We start from the raw sequence: 25,903 nt of genomic DNA, 5'->3' as shown, positions 1-25,903 counted from the left end.
ACCTTCGTAAACACCCTTGGGGCTGAGGCAATGCCTAAGGGAAGGACCTTGAACTGATAGTGCTTGTCCTCCATCATGAACCTTAGGTACTTTCTGTGCACATGCAACATTGAAATATTAAAGTATGCATCTTTCATGTCCAATGTTGCCATGTAATCCCTTGTACTAGCAGAAGGATACTTCCTGCAATGTCGTAATTCTGAACTTTTGTGGCTTGACAAACTTGTTCGCTGGGCGCAAGTCTAACACAGGGCTCATGGTGAGATTCTTTTTGGGTACAAGTACAATGAATAAATACCCTTGTTTACCTGTAGAAAGGGGACTTCTATGGCGCCCTTTTCTTAATGGATCGTCACCTCTTGTAGCCAAACATTCAGGTGTTCTGGCGATAGGCGTCTGATGTTGGTGGATGGTAGCCAGGTGGCCGGTTGAACTAGATACAATAACCATGGGTGACGGTCTTCAGCACACACTGGTCTGAAGTGACCCCCCCTCCCTTGCGTGAATGCATGATGTTATACATCTCCCCAACCAAGGAGGAATGGGAAGGGGCCCGGACTGGCGAGTCATTTTTGAGCAGAGGCCGGGGATCCTCTTGGGGTGGAGTTCCTACCCCTGCCTTTGCCTCTTCGCGGATCCCTTTGTTGGTAATGAATGTGGCAGTTGCACCCATTCCGGAGGACCATGGTGCGCTCCCTGTCCCATACTGGTTGTGGTGGGAACGTGAGAAGGATTGCCCCAGAAGGGAACAGTGAGAGTTACCTCCTCGCAGTTGATGGGGTTTTGCTGTGATTTGAGTCAGAGACTTAAGTCTCACGCTCCTTCTTTGCTGTTTCTAAGGCATCGTCTACTGCCTTGCCAAACAAATTAGTCTCCTCCACTGGTTTGTTTATAAGGGAGGACCGAGTCTCAGGCTTAAAGCCCACATTTTTAAGCCAGGAGTGCCTTTTGAGAAGGGTACCCTGGGCAAGGGCCCAGGCCCGCTGTTTCAGCTGCATCTAAGGTGTTCTTCAGGATATTTTGGTTGATCCATCTCCCTTCTGAGACAACCGCCAGTAGGCGTGATCATACCAGTTCTGGACTTCTTGTATGCTTGAGTGCTCCTGAAGTAAGTTCCATTGCACGTCACTATTACTTGCCAGTAGTGCAGTGTTATTGGCAATCCTAGTGGAATATGCAGCCGAGGTAGTGATGTGCTTTCTGAGGGCGTACAACGTTTTACAATCCTTGTCTGGTGGTGCCTCTGCCGTGGACAACAGCACTCCGGCCCTCTTTCTGGTAGTAGTGACTACCAGGGAGTCTGGATTGGCATGGCCATGAATGTACAGCGGGTCTGAAGGGGACCGCTCTTGTAAGAGATGGAGCCAACAATGAGGGTGCAAGGAACTTCTTGATAGAGTTAAGCAATGGTATTGCCGGACTTGTGGGGGGTTTCTCTTTTAAGATGTCTTCCACAATGCCTTTGTCCTGTACTGCCTTTTGAGTGGCAATTTGAAAATGGTGTGCAGCCCTCTTTAGGGTTGCGTTGAAAGACATTTAGTTGTCAATGGAAGAGGCTTACCTTTGAGGAGGAGGGTCTAAACAAAGGGCGTCAGGATCTGGAGCTGTAGTGGGGGAAAGCCATGGTGCTTCCTCTGCTGGCTGTTCCTGACCCCAGTCTGGGCACTGGTCTGGTGTCTCCTCAAAATGGTTTTCTTCCTTGCCATAGGGGTCCTCAGAGTTCTTCAGGTTCTGAGAATTCCAAATCCTCCTCCCGGGGAAATGTACTGGAAAGTTTTTGTATTTTTGAAAGAGTAGGGCAGGAATCCTCCTCCCTAGGTCTTTTTGGGGTAATAAAAGTCTGCTTTGAAAGTTTGCCCATGTAACCTTCAAAACTAACTCTGGTCCACAGAGATGAACTAGAGGGGTCGAGGGTCGTGGGGGCGGGTCCTTAGGTAGTCAGGATTCATCAGCCATAGCCATAGCGAGGTGCACTGACCCTTTTGAATACTCCTCTTTGATTATTTGCCGCAGAAACAATGGCTGCAAGACTCTTGCCTAGCTCAAGCAGATCGGAGAGTGTTTTTGACATGCGTGTAGGGTTTGCTGCACCGCCGACACCCTTGGCGCAGACGCACCCTTATGATGCACCTCAGCACTCGTGTTGTTTGGTGGAGATGCCCTTATGGGTGTAATGGCCAGACACATGCCGTGACAACGGTTGCGGGGAGGACAGCCGAGCAAGAGGATCGGTGGGCTTTGTTGAAACTTTGCCTGTTGGCGTCTGTTGCTTCCTCAACGGATACGTTGAGGAAGCTTGTGGGGTTGTGCGCTTTTCCTTTTGTGGTGCGGGTGTGCCCCTGTCACCGGGATGTTGTCTCCCCATAGCAGCACCGGTGGCCTGCCTGTCGCACCGGGCACTTGGGAACCTGATGGTTCCATGGGAAGGTCAATAGTCTCCACATCAGAGCCATGGCTGCTGCTTGAATCCTCATTACTCAAGGCACCTGCGCCAACAGGGTGTAGGCTGCACACTGCTTCGTCTGCTGATCATTTAGCATCTTTGGATGAAAAAGTTGGCAAGACCTGCAGGATCGCTCATCGTGATCACGAGGCAGACACTTGTTACACTTTCGTTGTGTCCACGGGTATTTTCCGTTGCAGGATGCGCAAAACTTAAAGGGAAAGGAGAAGTGGAAAAGGAAATGCATTCTAAAAAAAGAATCAAACCCCAGGGCACCACTCCCCTACTGTATAGGCCTGGCCAGAGGGCCGAGGCCACGCAGTCAAAAACATCTCCCGAAGCACCAACTGTCAACATCCATAGGCGTCTTCAGCGTAGGGTCCAGAAGTAGTCGTCTATGATGAAAGGCCGAAGACTAAATGACCAACAATCGCGGACAATTAAGTAATAATTGTGTAATGTACGAGCTCCACATAGGGTGACCAGCTAGCTGGGCAGAAAAAAAATAAATTAAAAAAAAACAAAAACAAAAAAAAAAGAAATCGGAGGGACCTCGATGCGCAAGGGATTTTGGGTACACTACACGTCACGTTAGGGATAGTTTTACAAGCACGCCCATGTCAGCGTCCCCTTTTTGATCCTCGAAAACAAGATGAAATACTCCATGATTACCACCAGATGTCAGACTATATGCACATCATGTGCTTCTAAGCAGCTTCACAAGCATCAGAAATATAAAAATCCTCAACAGAACGGTGCAGTACTACTGCAGCTGTAAAACAGATCATACAACTGCTCTTAATGACAAATTATCCCATCATCAACCAGCAATATATGTTGCGTTATCCTGGCCCAGGTAAGCGTGTGCGTGTGTTGTGTCACTGCCCCTCCATAGCACCATTTTGGGGCTGCAAGCCCTTCACTGCCTCCTAACACCTGCAGCAGCTTCCTCCCATGTGGCCCATCCCCCACGACCTCCCCCAGGCCCTTATTGGCCATATGCACTACTATGCCGGCGAGGGCCTAACACACAGCATTTTCGCTTCCTGGGCCATTTCCATCCTGGCCCAGGTAAGTGTGTGCGTGTGTTGTGTCCCTGCCCCTCCATAGCACCATTTGGGGGCTGCGAGCCCCTCACTGGCTCCCAACACCTGTGGCAGCTTCCTCCCATGTGTCCCGCCTCCTGCAACCGCCCCCTGGCTTCCCTCGCCCCCCCCATGCTCCCTAGCCCGCACCATGAGCCTGATTGGCCGGGTGATTACTCAAACTCATCGACCCTGGGCAGCCCTCTGCCCAGCAGCCCCTTCGGCTAAGACCCCCAAGGCAAAGGGCGGCCCCTACAATGGCAGCTCCAAACAGTGTCGGCAGGTGTCAGCAGGGGAAGCCAGCAGCTAACGGACACCAACAAAAACTAAGTATGGCATGGGTGGGATGTAGAGCAATTACTCTACTCCAAAAAGCCCCCGCCACTCTATCTTACCTTCCCATAACATAGAGTGTCATAGACTTACACCAGGCACAATTGGAAATATTTGCGACTACCAGCCTGAACCTATCCATGACAGGACTGTAGATGTTGGCTTGCACTATATACTAACATACCTGTCTAGGTCAACAAGCGCCACACTTGGATGAAATTGTGAACACTGGACTGCGTTGCATCCTGATGGAACTGTTAATGTTGGCATCTGTCACACCTGGATGGAACTTGAATGTTAGCATCTGCCACACTTAGAATTGGGAACATTAGCTTGCGCTCTATCTAGATAGGATTGTGAAAGTTAGCACGCCCACACAGGTAGAATTGTGAACATTAGCCTGCGCCACATCTAAACAGAACAGCAAACGTTATCATGTGGCACACATATAATATTGTAAATGTTAGCAGGCGCTACACTTAGACAGAAGTATGAAGGTTAGCCAATGACACACTTAGATGGAATTGTCAATGTTAGTATGTGCCTTACTTAGATGGAATTATGAAGATTACCAAGAGCAACACTTAAAGGAACTGAGAATGCTAGCATGTCCCACACTTTGATAGAATTGTGAACATTAGCCTGCGCCGCATCTAGATAGGATTGTGAAGGTTAGTGAGGGCCACACTTGGACAGAATTGCGTAGATCAGCAAGTGCTACAGTTACATAACTGTGAATGCTAGCATGTTATATGTCATATAACCGACTGACCAATATAAGCTCAAACTCTCTGCATACTTATCTCACTCAAAAAACTCACACAACCATCTCTCGCACAAGCAGCTCCATGCACTTCACCACACCGCAACACAAGCCACACCAACAGCACACGCGGACTGACACCGACCCAATACTTGCACCAAAGTACAGCACCCGGTGTATACTGAGTTGAAGCTTCCAACAGTACACCACTCCTCTCACTATCCTACTCCCTCTTCACCGGACTAACCTATCCCACCTTCTCGTTTACAGATCCGCCAGAGCACCTGGGGACCAATTCCGTTGGTGATGGTGTGTGGTACAAATACCTTTAACATAATTAGCGTATAGTCTAATCAAAAAGGTGCAGGGCATTTTATGGCAAGTTGATGCGGTTCTGTATTATTATTGCTTATAACACAAACACAATGTATTTAGTTAAAGAGAGTTCAGGGGAGTTTCACAACAAATGAGATGAAGTAGAAAATGTCAAAAAAAAGTTGCTATGGATTGGTCGCACACAGATAAGAACCCGTGGGCACAGGTCCTTAATTAGAGATCGCGTCGCCCTTTAGCTAGATGTACCGTTTGTCCGTCCCATACGTGTTGTCTGTCTTTCGGTCTCGCAGTATCGGTGTTCTAGGTACAAGCGCCCTGATGCCTGCGGGCTATCGGCGCTATATAAAAACTAAATACATACATACATACATACAGTCTGTCTAGGCATATTTTAAAACAGATGGAAAAGTAGCTGAATAATTAGGTCACCATGGTTACATAGTTAATGCCACTGGTTTATCATTGCTCTATTGGTCTATCAAAAGCGAAGGAACAATTCTTCTGTTGTTGCTGATGCTTTTTGGCAGGTACTATACCTTACTCAAGGTTACCTTACGTCACTCAAGGTTTTCACTGTACATCATTTTATGCGGTCGGTAAGCACTTGTAAGCTATTCGAACTAGTTCTCAAGGGGCCTCTCCCCTCTGGCATTTCAGCACGTTTATCTAGCCATGAACTACTAGCATTAGTTTTTTTTAAAGTATCTCACTGTTGATAGATCTCTTTAAATAGACACTGACCCGAAGCACGTTGCCAGTTAACTTGGTTCATACGGCTTGTCAATATAACAGTAGCCAGCACCTCGGACAATCGAGAGCGGTTTTCAGCAATGTGTAATCCTATTCGTTTCAGGCTCACAGAATGCTATTTCCACTTTGCAGGAAATACTGCTCTTTGATTATAGTACATGTTGCCTTATAACGCACCAAGTCGTTAGAGAAGCCATCACGTATACAGCACTTCTGCTGGAAACACGCATATGCAGGACTCGGTCGCTGCTCACAACGCCACAGCAGCTTGATCAGTAAGCGGTTTTCTTTTTTTTAAACCTCCTTCTGGTACTGTCGCATGTTGGTTTAGTCAACTATCAGCAAACGTAGAACTATCTCACCGTCGTTAAGATTGGTTTACACGGCTTTCGCCTCTCTCAGTCTAATAAAAGTACAAGCTTGTGATTTCCTAACTGATTTATGCTCACAGCATTATATATATCTATCCGTAGACCAAATAAAATCAGACCATTCTTCAAAAGCCATGCATACGTGTTTTTGCAGACTAGACATAAAATCAATAGCACAGTATTTTTTATGTGCATCCTACATCAGTGGGGTTTAGAGCAATGTACTTCCCCTTGTGTTTTGTAATACTATCTCCAGCACTGTCTACTTCAAGTGCCGGTGTTCGCTGAAACACTACTCACCGCCAATATCACTGTGCCGGATATAACGACCTACCAGGTAACAGAACTGCTCTCATATAATAATTTTTCGATTTATCTTGTTTTCAGCTATTTTCGAGCTTTGGAAACCACGCGATTATACAATTAATAGTCTAAAAATGTGCAGCCCAAGACACATCTAATTACTTGTGGGTATGTTGCCACCTACAGCCTTCCCTCTCCTCCTTTAAAAGGTTTCTTTTTGATGACACTTCTGCCAATCCAAAAAACACAATTTGTCTTTTCACGTTTAGATGACATCCAGATCCACTCCAACACATCTTTGTTAACAAATTTCCAATGCTTGGAAGCACCTAGTGTCCTGACGAAAGTTTGGAGCATCTGTTAAACTGTACTACCTAGAAATCTTGATCTGTATAAACTCCAAACCAGAAACACAAAAAACTGTCGACAGTTGAAATGTGCTGTGTTCTGTGTTGGGTTCGTTTGGTTGTGTGTTGTGGTTGGTTGGTCTGTTTTGTACGGTTTGTCGGATGTCGATTTATTTCTTAAAGTGGTCTGCCAGGTCGTTGTATAGTTTCTCCGAGGGAGTTGCGGTGCTGTCGCAGCCTGGTGGGTTTCTCATCTCTTTAATGATGTTGAACATTTCTTTTTGTGTGTTGGTGGCATTGGTGATTCTGTCATCATAATGCCTTCTCTTCGCCTTTAGAATTTCCTTCTTGTATGCCATCCCATCTAGGTCATAACCGACTCTAGATCTAGATGCCATCCCATCTAGGTCATAACCGACTCTCCCAGGGCAGCCCTGCGGCTAAGGGCCCTAAGGCCAAGGCGGCTCCAACAGAGGCGGCCACAAGAAGTGTCAGCAGGTGTCTGCAGGGGAAGCAGTGGCCGGCCGTCAACCATCATCTACAAGGACCAGTAAGGTAGGAGTGGCCTGGGTCAGGAGTAGAGCAACTACTCTACCCCAGTGCATTGTATGATGTTTAGATTGCACTGATAGGCCTCTCTCCCAGTATACAGGTCTCTCAAATTTAGCAGGGGTTCTGTCTCCAAATTGCATTGTATGATGTTTAGATTGCATGATTGGGCCTCTGAAATTTAGCAAGGGGTTCTGTCTCCAAATTGCATTGTATGATGTTTAGATCACACTGATGGGCCTCTCCCACTATACAGGTCTCTCAAATTCAGCAGGGGTTCTGTCTACAAATTGCATTGTACGATGTTTAGATTGCATGATTAGGCCTCTCAAATTTAGCAGGGGTTCTGTCTCCAAATTGCATTGTATGATGTTTAGATTGCACTGATAGGCCTCTCTCCCACTACACAGGTCTCTCAAATTTAGCAGGGGTTCTGTCTCCAAATTGCATTGTATGATGTTTAGATTGCATTGGTAGGCCTCTCTCCCACTATACAGGTCTCTCAAATTTAGCAGGGGTTCTGTCTCCAAATTGCATTGTATGAGGTTTAGATCGCACGGATAGGCCTCTCTCCCACTATACAGGTCTCTCAAACTTAGCAGGGTCTCTGTCTCCAAACTGCATTGTATGATGCTTAGATTGCACTGATGGGCCTCTCTCACGACACAGGTAACTCAAATTTAGCAGGGGTTCTGTCTCCAAATTGTGTTGTATGATGTTTAGATTACACTAATAGGCCTCTCTCCCACTATACAGGTCTCTCAAATTTTAGCAGGGGCTCTGTCTCCAAACTGCCTTGTATGATGTTTAGATCGCATTGATAGGCCTCTCAAATTTAGCAGGGGTTCTGTCTCCAAATTGCACTGTATGATGTTTAGATTGCACTGATAGGCCTCTCTCCCACTATACAGGTCTCTCATACCTAGCAGGGGCTCTGTCTTGAAACCGCGCTCTGTGATGTTTAGACTGCCTGGTTAGGCCACTCTCCCACTGTACAGGTCTCTCAAATCGCGCAGGGGTTCTGTCTCCAAACTGCATTGTGTGATGTTTAGATTGCACTGATAGGACTCTCCCCCACTATACAGGTCTCTCAAATAACCTAACTGCGCTTAGTTCAGTACTCTATCAACCCCGGAAACTCACCACAACCTAACTCAATTAAGTCCCATTCCAGCAGACCGTTAACACCCTAACCCCCCCCCCCGACAGTGCACCCTTAGGAAACACACCCTACCCACCAACAGAAAAGCAACACTGAGCCAGAGTACACCCCAGCGTCTCCAGAGAATGAAAAACTGAGGTCACTGCGACAGCACAACACAGCATAGAGGATCAGCTACCTTACTACGCCTACACTTAAACTGGAATATGGCCCGACCCAGAAAAGGACACAGAGAAAGAGAACAAGATCGAGCAACAAGAGACGCAAACACACAACACCGACAGAACCCACAAGAACCAGCCCCATTGGAAGCAAACACGCCTAACAGCCATAACCGGAACAAAATCTACAAGAGAAAAATCCTTATACCTCACACCTTACCTCGCAACAACCACGGTACACCGACACCCCAACACAGAAACCTCGAAACATGCAAAGAATTTCTTGAAACATGCGGAAAAAAGATGGGAGCACTCAACAAGAGAGGGGGATCTCATCACCACAGCACCCCCAATTCAAATACTTTGGAGCGACCACCTCATCATTCCATTCATAACCACAATGGCCGCTGCAACAAAAAAGCAACAAGAAAAACGACCCATCATGATGAAAAGAAATTGGAGAACCATAAAAAAACTCCAACCTAACCGAGCTCCTAGAACTCGGCAAACCACAAGCATCAACCATGGAAGAAGCAGACCTAGACAAAAAAGTTGCCCTACTTCATACCTGGATCGCAACAACCCTAGACGACATTGCCAAAGAAAAGCCCTTCACCCCATCACGTAAGAAAACTACAGCAAAATGGTTCGCCCCGCTACTCAACGCCATGAAAAGAAAAAAATGAAAACTAGAATCTGAATGGAGGACCCACAACACCACCGCAAACAAATTGAAATTCCTACAACAGATCCGCTCATATAAAAGGAAATACAAAAAGCGCAAGAGGAAACATTACGACAACCGAATCTTCAGAGCACCAAACGCTCAAAAAGAACTATACAAAATCATAAACAAAATAAAAAACCCACCGGCTGCAATAACATGCCAATTCCATTGATGAAACTCTGCGAGGCCCTCTGAGACCACTTCAAAAACAAAATAACCTCCAACCAACACACCATACAAAACAGACCAAGCAATCAGAGTCCACACCTAGACAGATTTCTAAACACTAGCCTGTGCCGCACCGAGAAAAGACTGTGAATGTAGGCATGCCCACATGTGAAGGCCAACAAGTGCCACACTTAGACAAAACTGTGAATGTTAGCATGCTAAAGGTTGTGTAACCCACTAACCAATATAAGCTCAAACTCTGCATACTTATCTCACTCCAAAAACTCACACAACCATCTCTCGCACAACAAGCCCCACGCACTTCACAACACATAAGCCGGAGCAACAGCACACGCGAACTGACACCGATCCAATACCTGCACCAAAGCTCAGCACCCAGTGTACACCGAGTTGAAGCTGCCAACAGAACACCACTCCTCTCACTATCCTACTCCCTCTCCACCCTACTACCCAATCCCCCCTTATCATTTACAGATCCGCCAGAGCGCCAGGGGACCAATTCCGTTGGTGACAGTGCGCAGTACAAATACCTTTAACATTTGTATGCGCAGATTAATTTCTGGAAGTTTTCTTTTTTGGGTTGTATTCTTTCCTCCATTCCAGTTCCATCTTTTTGTTTTCTTTTTTCATGGAGCTTAGTAGTGAGATGAACCATTTAGCCATTGCTCTTTTTTTTGATGGGGTGAATGGTTTCTCCAGGGCAATCTTGTCAATTGTATCTTCAATCCATATATGTAGTATCTCTGCTTTCCCATCTAGGTCAGCTAGCTCTAGTTCTGTAGTTGGGGGTTTGATCATCTACAGTTGTTCGAATGGGTTGCTTTCTTTGACGTGTTTGCAGTTTCTTTTTGTGATGGTTGTGAGTTTAGGGGGATGGCTGTAGATTTGAGTTGGCGGAGTGATCACGAATGGGATGATGAGATGGTCGCTCCACAGTATTTGTATTTGCGGCGCCGTGGTGATGAAAGAAGTAAACAAACAGAAGTGATAGATTGATTTAAGAGGAGCGAGACGTGAACAAGGAAGGCCAAAAGTGTGACAGAATAAAATCAGCGAGAAAAGATTAGTGAAGAGATGAGAAGTTTCATAGCATGAAAGGTGAGAAAGGGATGAACTCTGCGAATATTATAGAGATGAAACACTTGTGTATAGGCGTGTTATAAATGCCATATCATATCAAGAGAGGAAAGATACAGGAGCGAGATGTGAGAGAAATATGGTAGGCAAAGGAAAGGTTTGAATCGAAGTGGAGGCCAAGGTTACGTACAGTGGGTGAGATAGACTGGAGGGAGGAAAATAAATAGAGGAGGGGGATGTGGAGGAAGAGTGTTAGCAGGAAAGAAGACAACCTCAGTCTTTCCTGCATTTAAAGTTATGCCATCCACGATTTGATGGCAGAAAGATGAAAGAGTGTGATGAATATCAGGAGTGAAGGACGAGAAAGATAAAGAGCTCAGTATCATCAGCATAGAAGTGATGATAGTCCAAAAGAAGAAATTATAGGAGCGAGTAATGAGGTATACAAGGAAAATAGAAAAGGACCCAAGACTGACCCTTGAGGGACACCGTGATCAAGAGGAGACAGTGCAGAAGTGTTGCCACCCCAGGAGACAGAGAACATTCAATTAGATAAGAAGAAAACCACAATAGAAAAGAACCCCGAAGACCAAAAGAAGAGAGCGGGTCCAGAAGCAAAGAGTGATCCACAGTGTCAAAAGCTGCAGATAAGTCGAGAAGAATAAGTACAGAAGTGTCTAGAATAGCGGGCAGTGCAGAGGGAGTTAAGCAGGCAAGTTAAGGCCATCTCAGTGGAGTGACGGTGGCGAAAGCCAGACTGAGTGGGGGAAAGAAGAGAAAGAGCAGAAACAAACATTGATTTGTGAATAGACAAGGCGCTCCAGAAGCTTAGATAGAAAAGCTAAGATATATAGGATGAAAATTTGAAAAAAGAAGAGGATTGGCCGTAGGTTCTTTTAGAATAGGAATAATTGCATTTTTGAAAGCCGAAGGAAAAGTGGAAGTAGAAAGACAGATATTGAAGAAAGAAACAAGAAATGGTACAAAGAGTGGGTAGATTTTATGAATAAGCAAAGAAGGAATAGAACCAGTAAGAGCGGCAGTAGGGTGGGCTTTGGCCAACAGGAGTGCCACATCAAAACCAGAGACAGGAACACAATAAGAGATAAAGTTAGGAGTGGTGATAACGTAGAGAAGAAGAATTATGAGAGGATGAGGATAGAATATCTTGGCGTAGGGAATGAACCTTAGAATAGAAATAATTTGCAAAATAAAATGCTGATAGAGATGAATTAATAGAAGGATCAGGCATGGTGGCGGGGAGGGGGGGAGAAGCCGAGTTCAAGTTTGAAAAAGCTGCCGGGGATGAGCAGATGGACTATGGAGAAGATCAGAGAAATAAGTGCATAGGGCAGAGTTGATGCAGTCATCATACAGAGCGTGATAAGAGAAATAAGTAGAGTGATTAGCAGGAGATTGAAGTTTGCGCTAGCGCCTTTTTACATGACGAAGACGACGGCGGATAGACAAAGGAGAGGAAAGCAAATGTTTGGCAGGTTTGCAGATAGGCTGAAAAGGAGAGAGGATAGAGTTGATCAAGACTTGAGGCAAGAGATGAAGAAAGGGTGGACGTTGCTTCATCCACTGTAAGAGTAGAAATGCAGAACCAGTCAACCTGTAAGTTGATGGTTTCCTATGTGAGCAGTTAGTAAGATTTGAGGGCGTCCACATTTTGGACTGCTCAATGGGGAGAAGAATGTTAAAATGGGAAAGGTTCAAAAGGGCCACCAGGCCCGCAAGGTCCTTTTTTCCATTGTAAGAAAGAAAAACCACTAATCGCTGCTCTAGAGAAAGGTACAATCCTGTTTCTTGCACCTCACCTATTTGCTGTTTTGGCACAGTATGGATTAAGGAAAATTAGGGGAAAAGGGACTGGGAATAAAATCCTCTAAATCACTCAGATACTCCAGTCTCTCATACCAACACACAATGCATTCAAAATAAATGGAATCCTGCAACCCACTGGGGGGGGTGTGAGCCGACATGGGAATGTCAATTATGTGGTTTCTTGTCCTCATTGAAGACATGGATGGAGTCCCAGCTCCGATTGTGTTGCTTTCTTTGTTAGCAGGCTTGTCCGCATCCTGACAAAGCCGGTCATCATTAACCTTTTGAGGGCTCTGTAGTGGACTTTACTCTAAGGTTTGTTGGTAAAACCTTGAGGACTCCCGTTTGGCAGAGGCGTCCTAATCAGTGGTAGGCAATAGGTCGTATACACCCATTATCGTGCTAGTCTGAGAATGCAAATTGACTGAGCCACTCCTTTGCAACAACTGCAGGTCCAAGACTTTGCCTTGCACTACTTGTTGAAACTTAGTAGGCTGCGTCCACGCTGTGTCTGAAATGTACACAAAAGCAAATGCCCATCCCTGCAGCATCCACACTGTAAAGTGAGATGCTTCACCTCTCTTACACCAGAAAGGAATGATTTCTAAAGGTTCACCTGAGGCAATGTTATGGAACCAGAAATGTTTCACCATATATGAGGGTTGGCCCTGCCAACAAGGCATCCACGTTTGCCTGGCATAGGTGTAATGAAGCAGAGTACATTGGTTTACCTATGCCATTACTGTTCAGGAGGGACACATTAATATTCTGTCATATTTCTTGGGCTCTGGAAATATCTGATTGTGGAGTATTTAGGTCCTGTGCACTTGCACGGCAGCAAGACAGGCATGAGAATGAGCATATGCATCTGGCACCAGAAAGACTATGAATCTTGAGAGCCTACTTATTAGGGCACGAAAGGAGTAGTTTCTTACCTGTACCTCCATTTCTCCAGCGTTGGTATTTTTCATGGATTCACATGCTGTGAATATTCCCCGTCGTTAGGCTGGGGAAAACCCATGGTAACTTTAATATAGTAGTTTTCCTATGGGAAAAACTTTGACATCTTGAGTGTCCTATTGACCTCTTTATGGGTGGTTTGGGCAGCACCAATGGGATGTGTTTATAGCTCCGCCCCCACGGCTTCCCCCCAGATTGTAACCTCTCCAAAAGGAGGCGGTTTGCCTGAGGGGGAAGGCTGGAGGGCGCATGTGAAGCCATGAAAGATACCAGCGCTGGAGAAGAACAAGTTACTTACCAACTGTAACGTTCTTTCGACTGGAAGTTCATACCACGCATTCCTTATCTTTGATAAATCCACTTCCAGCTTGCTGGCCTTGGAAAGAGAATTCCGGTAGAGGGCACTGCGCGTCGACATCCCTCGAGTGGGTGTCACCATAGGTAGTAGCATCCGTTGCTCAGTTCCGTTTTGAGGTGCTGTGTTTGTCCAGTATGAGATGGTTAGTACCACTGAAGGAGCGTAGGCTGCAACCACAAGGGAAGTTTTACTGCGGGGGAAGGATGGGAGGAGCAATAAGGAGTACGTGGGAGGAACATCCAGTCGAAAGAACGTTACAGTTGGTAAGTAACTTGTTCTTCGAATGGATTGTGTCCTCCCACGTATTCCTTATCTTTGATAGACTCCCAAAACAGTAAAAGAAGGGCGAAGCTCCAAGGGGAACAGTGTCTCCTTTCAGAGTTGCTAGGGGATAACGAACATTTCAATAATGATGCCAACAATGATACCAATAACAGACTTAGAGACTCCACCTTTTCTTCATTGTGTTCTCCTCTCGCTCCGTCCCTTTCCTCGGAACTGTCTCAGCCATTGGTGTTTTCTAGTGTCAGCAATTTACTACAACGCCAGAAGGCTCTTTTCGTGGAATAGATTCCCCTAAAGTGACTTCTAACTGGCCTGACTACTAGGGCCAATTGTTGCAGGGCCTTGGGGCATGCCACAACTTCAAGGAATTTCAGTCTTGGGCAATGACAGTTGGCCAGAAACTAACTGAATCTCGGTTGTCTAGCCTGCAGAATACTGTAAATGGTGAGGCCAATGTGTCGAGAAATTCCTATGGCCATCCTGGACTCCATCAAGGAACTCAAACAGAGCCCATTGTGACCCATCTGGCGACGCCTTTACATACAGTAGCACCCATTATCAAAATCTCAGAGTTGGAAGACACACTAAAGGGCGTTTGCCCAACTTTCAAGCCCACAGGTCTACCGTCCACCACAGAACAAAATGATCCACGATTGAAAAAAAACTATGACAAAAATCATTGATCCCGCCGTAAGGAGCTTTGTATTGGACCCCCGAAACATAATAACGAATGTAGAGAAACTCTCTTATTTTGAATCAAGAGAGGCCCTAAGGAACAAAATCTTAGCCTGGCTTAACACCAAAGTGGCCCCTAATTGTATTAGAAGATCAAGTTACTTCTTACCTGGTAACGTTCTTTCGATGGGATGTTCCTCCGACGTATTCCACATCTTTGACAGTAATTATCACAGCTATGCTGCTTCGGAAAACATTCGGCGTAGGCGTCCTGCATCAATGACGTCAATACGCTCCCTCAAGGACCTGCTTCGACGGTCGACGTCACCGGATGTTATAACTAGGACGCCCGTAGCCTCATTTGTAGTTTTTCCCCCCCAGAACGTGCATCACCAACAACCTGCCAGTATGACTGCAGAAAGCCTTGCGGAAACGTAAGCTGCAATCGCATAAGAAATTCTGTAGAGGGGCAGGCTGGGAGGGTACGATGTGAACTACGTCAGAGGAACATCCCATCGAAAGAAGGTTACCAGGAAAGAAGTAACCAACGAAAGGAGGTGGGAAAAGAATTTAGAATGCACAATCAAATTGCTGAATATAGGACTGCCTTACCAAAGTCCAAATCTTGTCCAGGGAATAGTGTCTTACAAACGTATGGACCGATGCCCATGTGGCTGCTTCACATACATTACTAATGGGAACACCCCTCTGCAGAAGCAGCGGAGGCAGCCACACCCCTAGTAGAGTGAGCCCGTAAGCCTAATGGAGGGTCTTTACCCGCTAACCGGTAACATTCAGAGATCGTCAAGATGATCCATCTGGACAAGGTCTGCTTGGAAACCGCCTGACCTAAACGCCTTCCAGCGTAACCAACCAAGAGCTGATTGTCTACTCTGACCCGGGACATTCGTGAGAGATAGAAACTGAAAGCTCTCCTAGGATCCAACCCATGGAGCTTCTCCTCTTCCTTACCAGGATGCGGAGGATAGAAGGCCCGGAAGAATCACCTACTGGCTTAAATGAAATTCCGACAGAACCTTCGGAAGAAAAGAAGGACGAAGACGAACCCCAAGGACAACCCTGTCCTTATGGAACACAGTAAAGGGTGGTTTGGCGGAAAGTATACAGTCTTATAGGACAACAGTCTTAATGGACAAGAATATAAGGGCTCAAACGGAGCTCCCATTAGGAACTTTAAAACCAAATTCAAATCCCATCCCGGCACCTGGAAAGGCGACGGTGGAAACACATTAGTTAGCCCTTTTAGAAACTGAGATATTAAAGGGATTTTAAAGTAATAACATTCCGCAGACAATCGCTTAAATATGGACAGCACCGCAGGTAACCTTTAATAGTACCCACTTGCAGGCCCTTGTGGGCTAAAGAAAGCAAAAAAAAGACAAAACCAAAGGAATGGAGCATTGGAAAGGATCCACATTCTGTACTCTGCACCAGTCGCAGAACTTTCTCCAACGGCACAGGGTTTTCGTTGCTGGCCTCCTGGCCGAAAGCAACACCTCCATCACGTCTTCGGGCAGGTCCCAATCCTTATACCTCAACCTTTTAGATACCAAGCGTGAAGGCTGAGGGACTACCTCTGGATGGAGACCCCGACCCCCCCCCCTCCTGTGAGAGCAGATCGTCTCGGTGGGGAAGACGGCGTGGAGGGCAGATGGACATGTTGAGAAGGTCCGGGTACCACGCTCTCCTGGCCCATGCCGGAGCAATGAGGATCATCTGGGAACCGAACCTCCGTAACACCTGCGGAATGACTGGGAGAATCGCATACAGCAGTGGGAAGGACCACTCCACTACAAACGCGTCCCCTAAGGCTGCTCTTGGAGGAAATTCCTGCGAGAAGAATCTTTCGCACTTCTGGTTGACATTGGTGGCAAAGAGATCCGATGTACTGGAGCCGCTGGGTAGGTGTCAAATGGGACTTCTTTAAATTGAGGAGAAGCCCAGCTTGTCAAGGGAGTGGCAGGTGACGGACAGAGGATCCAGGGCTTGCTCGGGAGAGCGTGCCCTGATCAACCAATCGTCCAGGTAGGGGTATACATGAATCCCTCTTTCCTGAGATGCGCTGCCACCACCACCATCAGCTTGGTGAAGACCCTCAGGGCGGAGGTCAATCGGAACGGCAGGACCCGAAACTGAAAATGTGAGTCACCAACCGCGAACCTCAGGTACCTCCTGTGCTTGGCACATGAAAGCAAGCATCCTTGAGGTTGAAGGACAGCAACCAATCCTGAAGTTGAAGGGCCTGGAGGACTTGAGAAAGAGTAACCATCTTGAACTTGTCCTTCGAGGAGCTTGTTCAAACCACGCAAGTCCATGATGGGTCTCAATTCTCCGTCTTTTTTCGGGATCAAAAAATATGGGGAATACCATCCCTTGTTGCTCTCCGCTACAGGCACTAGTTCTATGGCACCTTTCTCCAGCAGGGATAGGATTTCCTGCGCAAGGAGCGGATCCGGATGCTTCAAAGAGAGCTTCCCCGGTGGATTATCGGGAGGCCTCTGCCAGAAAGAAAGACAGTAGCCGTGGGCTATGATCTCCAGAACGCACACATCTGAAGTAATGGCACGCCATTCTACAAGATGCTGCTCCAGCCTTCCCCCAACCGGCAAACCCTGGGCCATGGCCTCATGACTGAGCGAAAGCAGCTGCAGCAGTGCCTGAGGGCAAAGAGGCAACTGCCCGAGCGGCTTTGGCACCTCAAGTACATTGTTTTCCACCTCTGGTACCCCTGCGGTGGCCCCTTTGACTGGAAGCTCCTCTCGATCTACCAAAGGAAGAGTAGTATCGAAAGGAACCCCCCCCTCTCCATTGCTGAGCCCTACGACAAAAAGGTGGAGGTTGACGTACTGCAGCGCTCAAGGACTTTGCTACAGCTTTGGAGGTCTGCAGCCTCTCAAGGATCTCGTCAGCCTTGCTGCCAAAAAGATGGACACCATCAAAGGGCATGCTGAGAAGCCAGGACTGTATGTTAATGCTAAAGGTCATTTGTACCGCGCACTATCACCACCGGAGTGGTCCCCTGGCGGCTCTGAAAGAGGGAGGGAGGGTGGGTTAGTGGGTGGAGGCTGGAAAAGTGCAAGATTGCAGTGATGTGCTGTTGGCAGCCTCAGCCCGGTGGTTCCGTCGGCTGGGCCTGGGGTGTATGCGGCCGGTAGTCGTCGTGTGCTGATGTGCGAGTCTATGTGTGTTTTTGTGTTGTTGATGTAGTGAAGTTCGTGCGGTTTGCTGCGATAGAGGTTTGTGGTTGTGTTTGGTTTGGAGTTTGAGAGGTGTATGCAGAGAAGGAAATTGTTAGTGGTATTGGTTAGTTATCTCTATCCTGGACTGAATCGGTTGGGCTCGTGTAATCTTACACGACGGGATGCTTGTACACCCTGAGCCTCAAGAGGTACGTGCCCGTTTTTGCATTCAAGGCCGTTTGAGGATTTAGCTGTCCCCTCCCTTAATAACCTTGCATGCTCCTCACCCCCTCCACATGACTAGCGCAGCTGCTAGTGTCCATACACCCGATTGTGTGGTGATTGGTGGTATCTTGTCCGTTCCACAGCCCCGTGGTACCTAGTTGTGGCTGTACGGGCGGTGGGGGATGGTAAGGGTTGGCTGGAGTAGTTGCATCTGTTTCTCTGGGTCTCGCGGGTGGACCCCTGTGTCCAGCGTCAGCCCTACTGGTGCCCAGGGTACTTCTGTCGGTTCTAGGGGTTTGTCAATGTCCTTTTTTGATGAGTCATTTGTCTTATTGTTGTTTCGGTTTTAGTCTCTGGTGTTGAAGAGGCAGGTTTTTAGTAATTTTCTGAATTTAAGGTGATCTTTGGTGTTCCTTATTACTTTTGGGATGTTGTTCCAGGTTTTCGCGGCTAAGTGGTAGAAAGCAGTGCCTCCGAATTTCTTCTTGATGTAAGGTTTTTGTTCCAGTCGGATTTCGTTGGTTGACCTGAGCGGTCTCGTTGGCTTGTAGATTGTTATTTTTTTTGTAGGAATTCTGCTCCTTGTCCGCTGATTGCCCTGTGCGTTATGCACATTGTTTTGAAGATGATACGCTGTTTTACTGAGAGCCAGTGTAGTGTTTTTAGGGCCGGGGTGATGTGGTCTCTTCTGGATAGTTTGAGGAGTAGTCTGGCTGCAGTGTTTTGGATCCGTTGTAGCTTCTTCAGTAGGTATTCCGGTATACCGAGGTAGAGGCTGTTTGCATAGTCGATACTTGACATGATGAGGACGACGATGGTGAGTGTTTTGTGTGTGAAGGAGAGGAAAGGTAGTATTTTTCTTGCTGTGTGGAGGAGGAAGAAGCATTTCTTGACTGTTGCGTTTATTTCCGGTTCTAAGGTTAGGGTGTTGTCCATCAGGACTCCCAGATTTTTTACTACCTTAGATGGTGATGGTGTAGATCCCATTTCCGTTGGCCACGGGATGGCGGTTTCCTTTTCTTGGTCTTTGGATATGATCATGATTTCGGTTTTTCCTGGGTTGATTTTCAGGTTGTTGGCATTCATCCAGTTGAAGACTTCTTTTAGACAGTCGGTTAAGTTTGAATGATCGGCTTGGGTGTCTTCGATCTTGTAGATGATTTGAGTGTCGTCTGCATAGTTGTAGCATTTGATGTTGTATTTCTTGAAGATTCTGATTACTGGGGTTTGGTAGATGTTGAAGTACAGTGGTGATAGTGAGGATCCTTGTGGTACTCCACAGTTGTTGACTCATGGGGTGGATTTGAAGGGTTTGATCCAGACGGTTTCAGTTCTGTCTGCTAGGAATGATTTAGTCCAGTGTAGCGCTTGTCTGTTATGCCTATGTCTTCTAATCTTTTGGTTAGGGTGTCATGGCTAACTGTGTCGAAGGCTGCGGAGAGGTCGATGTTGGACAGATGTTGTGTTGGAGTCTGCGTTTGTTTTAGGTCATCCCAGATGGATAGTAGTGCTGTTTCTGTACCTCTTGTGGGTCTGAAGCCGACTTGAGCTTGGTCTAGCAGGTGGTGTTCTTCAACGTATTCTTGGGTTAGTTTGTATACGTAGGTTTCGAGGAGTTTGGCCGGGTAGGGGATGTTGGAGATTGGTCTGTAGTTGGAGGTCATCTACGTCCCCGCTTGTGTTTTTCAGAAGTGGTTTGATGTAAGCCGATTTGAAGATCCTTGGTACTGTTCCTGTTGCCAGTGATAGATTTAGAAGGTTTCTGAAGTATTCTGCTGGTGTTCCTTGTCCGAGGATTGATTTGTAGATGTCCGGGGGCAGGGATCCATCGGTGAGCCCGCTTTCTTGCTGTGTTATCAGCATTGCGAATGCCTCTGCTGATATTTGAGGGTAGTTATTGAGTTTGTGCTGCGGTTCTGATTTAGGTTCGTTTGTTTGTAAGTCGCTGCTGGTTGGTCTCTGTTGGATGGTTTGTCGGATGTCATTGATTTTCTTTTTGAAGTGGTCTGCAAGGTTGTTGCATAGTTTCTCCGAGGGGGTTGGGGTGTTGTCACAGCCTGGTGGGTTTCTCATTTCTTTAATGATACGGAACATTTCTTTTTGTGTGTTGGTGGCATTTGTGATTCTGTCATCATAATGCCTTCTCTTTGCCTTTTGAATTTCCTTCTTGTATGCGCGAATATGCTTCTGGAACATTGTTTTTTTGTCTGGATTGTAATCTTTCCTCCATTCCATTTCCATCTTTTTGTTTTCTTTTTTCATGGTGCTTAGTAGTGGGGTAAACCATTTTGCCATTGCTCTCTTTTTTGATGGTGTGAATGGTTTTTCTGGGGCCATCTTGTCAATTGTATCTGCAATCCATTTGTGTAGTATCTCAGCTTTCCCGTCTAGGTCAGCTAGGTCTAGTTCTGTTGTTGAGGGCTTGGTTAACTCCAGTTGTTCGAATAGGTTGCCTTTTTTGACGTCTTTCCAGTTTCTTTTTGTGGTGGCTGTGAGTTTGGGAGGTTGGATGTAGACTTGAGTAGGCAGAGTGATTACGAATGGGATGATGAGATGGTCACTCCACAGTATTTGTATCGGCGGTGCCATGGTAATGAGTTTTTCCTCTGCGAATATTGCGTCCAAGGTGTGTCCTGCCGAGTGAGTTGCCCCTTTTACTAGTTGTCGTAGTTTCATGGTGGCGAGTTGTTCAATCAGTGAGTTTTGGGAGTTGGCATGACTGTCTTCGAACCAGATGTTGAAGTCCCCCAGTATGGTTCGTGGTTGACGGCTATGTTGGTTATGGCTTCTATGAAGTTGTCGCCGAAGGATGCATCATAAGTTGGGGGTCTGTACACCAGGATGAATGTGATGTTGGTTTTTGGGCTAGCTGTTAGGTGTATGACCATGGACTCGCAGTTGGGGATGTTGAGTGGTTCGTCTGTTCTTATTTTCACCTGCTCTTTAAATGCTATTGCGTTGCCTCCTCCTTTTTTGTTTTTCCTGTTTATTTGAAGGCATTTAAAGTTTGCTGGAAGGCAGCTTTGGAGTGTGATTTTGTAGTTGTCGTCCAGCCAAGTTTCTGTGATGAAGAGGATGTCGATGCCGTTGTCGTCGAGTAGGTCGAAGATCTCTGTAGAGTGTTTTGACATGGATCTTGCATTTATTAGATTGCAGTGGAGTTTAGAGGTGTAACTTGGTTTGCCTTTTTTTGTTAGGGTCGTTTTCTGATCTTGTTCAGGAGCAGGTTTCAGGTTGTCGGCGTTCGAGTAGTTCTTCTAGGTTTAGTCTAGGGTTTTTGTTTTCATCTGGTTCGTCTTCCAGGGGACATGGTTGTGGGTTGGGGGTTCTTCTTGCTTTGGTGATGTATGGTGTTATTGCTTCAGTTGTGTGCTTGTTGTATCTGGTGGGGTTTGTCCTTCTTCGTGATGTTGGTAGGTTGTTCAGTGTAGTTGGTTTTGGCGTTGCGTTGGTTCGATCTGGTGAGTAGGTCTCAGCGAGGTATGGAGTTAGGTAAAGGGATTTGTCTCTTCTTTCAGTGTTGGTCCGATCTTTGAACCTGTCTGTGGGGGTGTGTTGTTGTTGCGGTTCTTAGTTGAAGTTTCGGGGTGTTTGTTCTTTCTTCTCTTCTTTCCCTCTGGGTGGGTCATTTGCGCGGCATTGTACGATTCTGTTTTAGTCTAGTTGTTGTCTTGGTCGGGGTGTAAGGGTGGAGTTAAGGGTTGTATAGTTATATAGTTGGGTTCTAACAGTGGCTCTCTTTAGTCTCCGTCTCCCTTAGCGACAATGCAATTTGGGCACGGCGGCCCTGCTAGGTTTGAGACACCTGTATAGTGGGAGAGAGGCCTGTCAAAGCAGTCTGGAGAACAGACAATGCAGTTTGGGCACGGCGGCCCTGCTAGGTTTGAGACACCTGTATGGTGTGGGAGAGGCCTATCAGTGCAGTTTGGAGAACAGACAATACACTTTGGGCACGGCGGCCCAGCTAAATTTGAGACAACTGTATTGAGGGAGAGAGGCCTATCAATGCAGTTTGGAGAACAGACAATGCAATTTGGGCATGGTGGCCCTGCTAAGTTTGAGACACCTGTATAGTGGGAGAAAAGCCCATCAGTGCAGTTTGGAGAACAGACAATGCAATTTGGGCACGGTGGCCCTGTACATCAGGAGCAAACCCCGACTTCCACAACCACGCAAACCTGCGCATCACGGTGCTCGCCGCCATGTGCCCGGCTGACACTCTGCCACGTCCAGACCCGGAGGGCTGAAGGAGGGCTAGAAAACCACCCCGTTCCTCCCCTTTCGGGAATATGTTCAGCCGCCAAAGATACACAATTCCACAGAGTGTGAGTGAATCTTGCCAAGGCATAAACTGAGTTGGCTGCCTTTAAAGTCATAACCCCAGATGAAAATACTTTCGTCGCCCAACCATCAAAGCGCTTGTCGTCCCAATCAGGAGGGATTGTAGGGTACGCAGCCTGCTTCGCTGGGGCCATGGCTGCCTGCACCACCAAACTTTCCGTAGTGGGGTGCGTAGACAAGTAGTAGGGGACACCACTGGCTGGACGGTATTTTTTCAGAAGCGACTTATTCACTGCCGGGAGGCTCTCCGGAGCAGTCCAAGCCGCTGCCACCCTTCTTTGTAAGGCCATATGAAATGGCAACACCGGGTCAGTGGGTGGACCATGGTCCAATATATCTGTCAGGTCATCCTGCAGAAAATCCACAGGTGGAGCAGACACCCAAAATACTCAGTCACCCTCGACATGAGACGCCTGTACGAGAAGTCAGCATGTGTACCAGGCTCAGGCCTGCCAAACTCAACCTCCAGAGAGTTATCAAGACCACTGGCGTCATGTAAATATTGACAAAGGTCTTCTAGTTGGCTATGACCAGACAACAGGTCATCAGGAACCTCAGGAGGCACAACCCCTTCCTCATCAGACCCTTCCTCCACCTCTGAAATGTACTCCAAGTGTTGGAAAAAGTCCACCCTGGGAGGAGGAACAGAGTATGGGTCAAACATAGGCCGCACAAACTTGCTGAGAGCCTTTCTCAGAGCTTCCGGGGCACCTCCGGTAAATTCTCCTCAAAAGGCGTAGAGGGCGCCGATGGAAGTGGCGTCGACCGAGGCGCCGACGATTTCGACAACGGCTTTGAGGCCGGAACCCCGAGTGTGTCCTTCGACGGCCTCGGTGCTGATTGCGTCGACGACTTCTTCAGAGCCAGAGCCTCGAGAGAGTCCCTCGAAGGACATGGCGCTGATGCCTTCTTAGAAGGCCTCACAGGCTCCAACGGTCTCAATGGCGGCGAGGACCGGGACCTGGACCGGGACCTGGACCGGGCACGGTGGCGATCATCCTTGTCCGATCGGGACCGCAACGGTTCCCGATGATCACGCCAACCGCCCGAGCCCGAAGGCACTAGCGCGTTCCTTGCTGGCTTCCCTCGAAGGCGCGGACGGAACGGTACCCTGCGATTCAGAAATCGCCATCATCTGCCAGAGGAATTCCTCCCAATCGGCCGGCGACAAGTGTTTCATGGGACAAGCCACCCGCCGTCTGGCAGAGTCCTCTGACCAGGACGGGGAAGGCGACCTGTGACGGTCCTTCCGTGAATGCCTCGAAGAGGCAGAGGAATGGCGGGACCCACTCCTAGAACAAGACCCCCTGGACTTGCGCCAACGCATAGAGTCGCCCCTTGAATCGTCGGTCGAAAGACCAGTGGATTTCGACTTACAGGGTTTAGCAACCCTACCTACTGACAACTTCTTCCACTCCTGCAAGGCCTTCGAAGTTAAGGGCAGGCATTCACCGCAATCATCGGTGGCGTGGCTTTCACTGAGGCACCACAGACAAACGTTGTGCAGGTCCGTAATGGACACTTTGGAACCGCAGTCCCGACCCTTTTTGAAGCCCAACTTCGGGGTAGAAGAAGACAGACATTTTCTCAATTTTAGCAAACGAAGTAGAAGAACCGAGGCGCGCTGAGATTTCTAAGCGAACACGTTCGCGGAAAAAACGGAACTGAGGCTACGGGCGTTGTGCGTCCTAGATCTAACATCCGGTGAAGTCGACCGTCGAAGGAGGTCCTCGGGGGGAGCGTATCGACGTCATCAACACAGGACACCTATGCTGAAAAAGTTTTCCGAAGCAGCACAGCTGTAGTAATTACTGTCAAAGATGTGGAATACGTCGGAGGACACAATCCCCCCCGAACTTCAAATTTTAGAGTTATCCGGAGAATCCACATTGAGAATTGGTGCAATGTGGATAACACTGATTGTATTGTGGTAGGATGCGGACTGAGTAGTTTACCTATGTTTTTAAACAGAATAACCAAATTTAACAAATGATCTCAATCATCAAAGTTGAACATTGTTCGGAACTGATCTACTAGATTTAGTTGTGTGGACTGCTCATTTTTTGGCACTTTCTGTGACTCACTATTGAGATCATTAATGCCTTGCTTTTTGTTTAGCTTTCTGTGGTTTATTTTATGTGTCTGTACATCTTGTTGCGCCATCATGCCTGTGGGTCAATTGTGCACGTTTTAAATAAATAAATGTAATGTGTACAGGAGGCGGGAGTAAAATGTGACTTTTTAAGAATGCACAGAGCGCAACACAGCTTTCCCAAATTTAGTCTCCTGGCTAGTGGAGGAATCCACACTGTAGAATTGGGTGAAAGTATGTGTAGACGGCCATGTGGCAGCCACACAGATGTCTTTAATTGCAACTCCTCTTTGGACGAGGCTGCAATACCCCTGGTTGAATGAGCAACGAGGTGTTTGGTGTTTTGAAGGGTCTTGTCCTGCCAATTTATAGCACTCTATGATAGTTAAAATTATCCATCTTGAGATGGTCTGTTTCGTGATGGGTAAACCTAGTTCATGTCCTGCATACCCCAAAAACAACTGGTCTGCTTGTCTAATCCTTGCAAGTCTGTTGATGTAAAAACTCAAGGCACACCTTGGAACTAGCCTGTGCAATCTCTCTTCCTCTTTCCCTGGGCGAGGAGGAGGGTAAAACAAAGGCAAGGTTATTTTTTGTGAGAAATTGAATTCTGAGTCAACCTTTGGGAGGAAATTTCAGCTTCCTTGAACTACTTTATCTTTGTGAAAAATAGTATGTGGAGGTTTGCAAGATAAAACTTGTAGTTCGCTCACTCTTGTGGCAGAAGTTAAGGCCACTAGGAAAACTGTTTTTAGAGTGCGAAACCTTAATGGACAGGAATGAAGAGGTGCAAACGGAGTGCCTATTAGACATTTTAAGCCTAGATTTAAATCCCACACGGGGACCTGAAAAGGAGTTGGGGGGTGGGGGGGGAGACATTAGTCAACCCTTTCAGAAACTGAATGACTAGAGGCAATTTGAAATATGAAATTTCCTCAACCGTGCGTTTAAAGATTAATAGCGCAGCGAGGTAACCCTTGATTGTGCCAACTTGAAGTCCTGAATTTGCCAAATATAGAAGGAAAGATAACACTATTGGTGTACTACACGAAAAAGGGTCAATATCCTTATCACTACACCAGCTGCAGAATATGTTCCACCGGCAGTGGTATAAAGATTTAGTTGCTGGCCTTCTGGCCGAAAGCAACACCTCCATTACATCATCCGGGAGGTCTAAATCTTTGTATCTCAAACTTTCAGAAACCAAGCGTGAAGGTTGAGAGTCCTGATATCTGGATGGAGAAACTGACCTTCCTCTTGCGAGAGAAGATCCTCTCTTTGTGGAAGACGAATCAGAGGACAGATGGACATGTCAAAAAGATCTGGGTACCACATTCTTCTGGC

The sequence above is a fragment of the Ambystoma mexicanum genome, chromosome 3p (genome assembly GCF_040938575.1).
Source record: "Ambystoma mexicanum isolate Mex_15411 chromosome 3p, UKY_AmexF1_1, whole genome shotgun sequence".
In the NCBI taxonomy this organism is placed as follows: Eukaryota; Metazoa; Chordata; class Amphibia; order Caudata; family Ambystomatidae; genus Ambystoma; species Ambystoma mexicanum.
The sequence above is the reverse complement of the archived record's forward strand: the minus strand, read 5'-3'. Positions refer to the sequence as shown.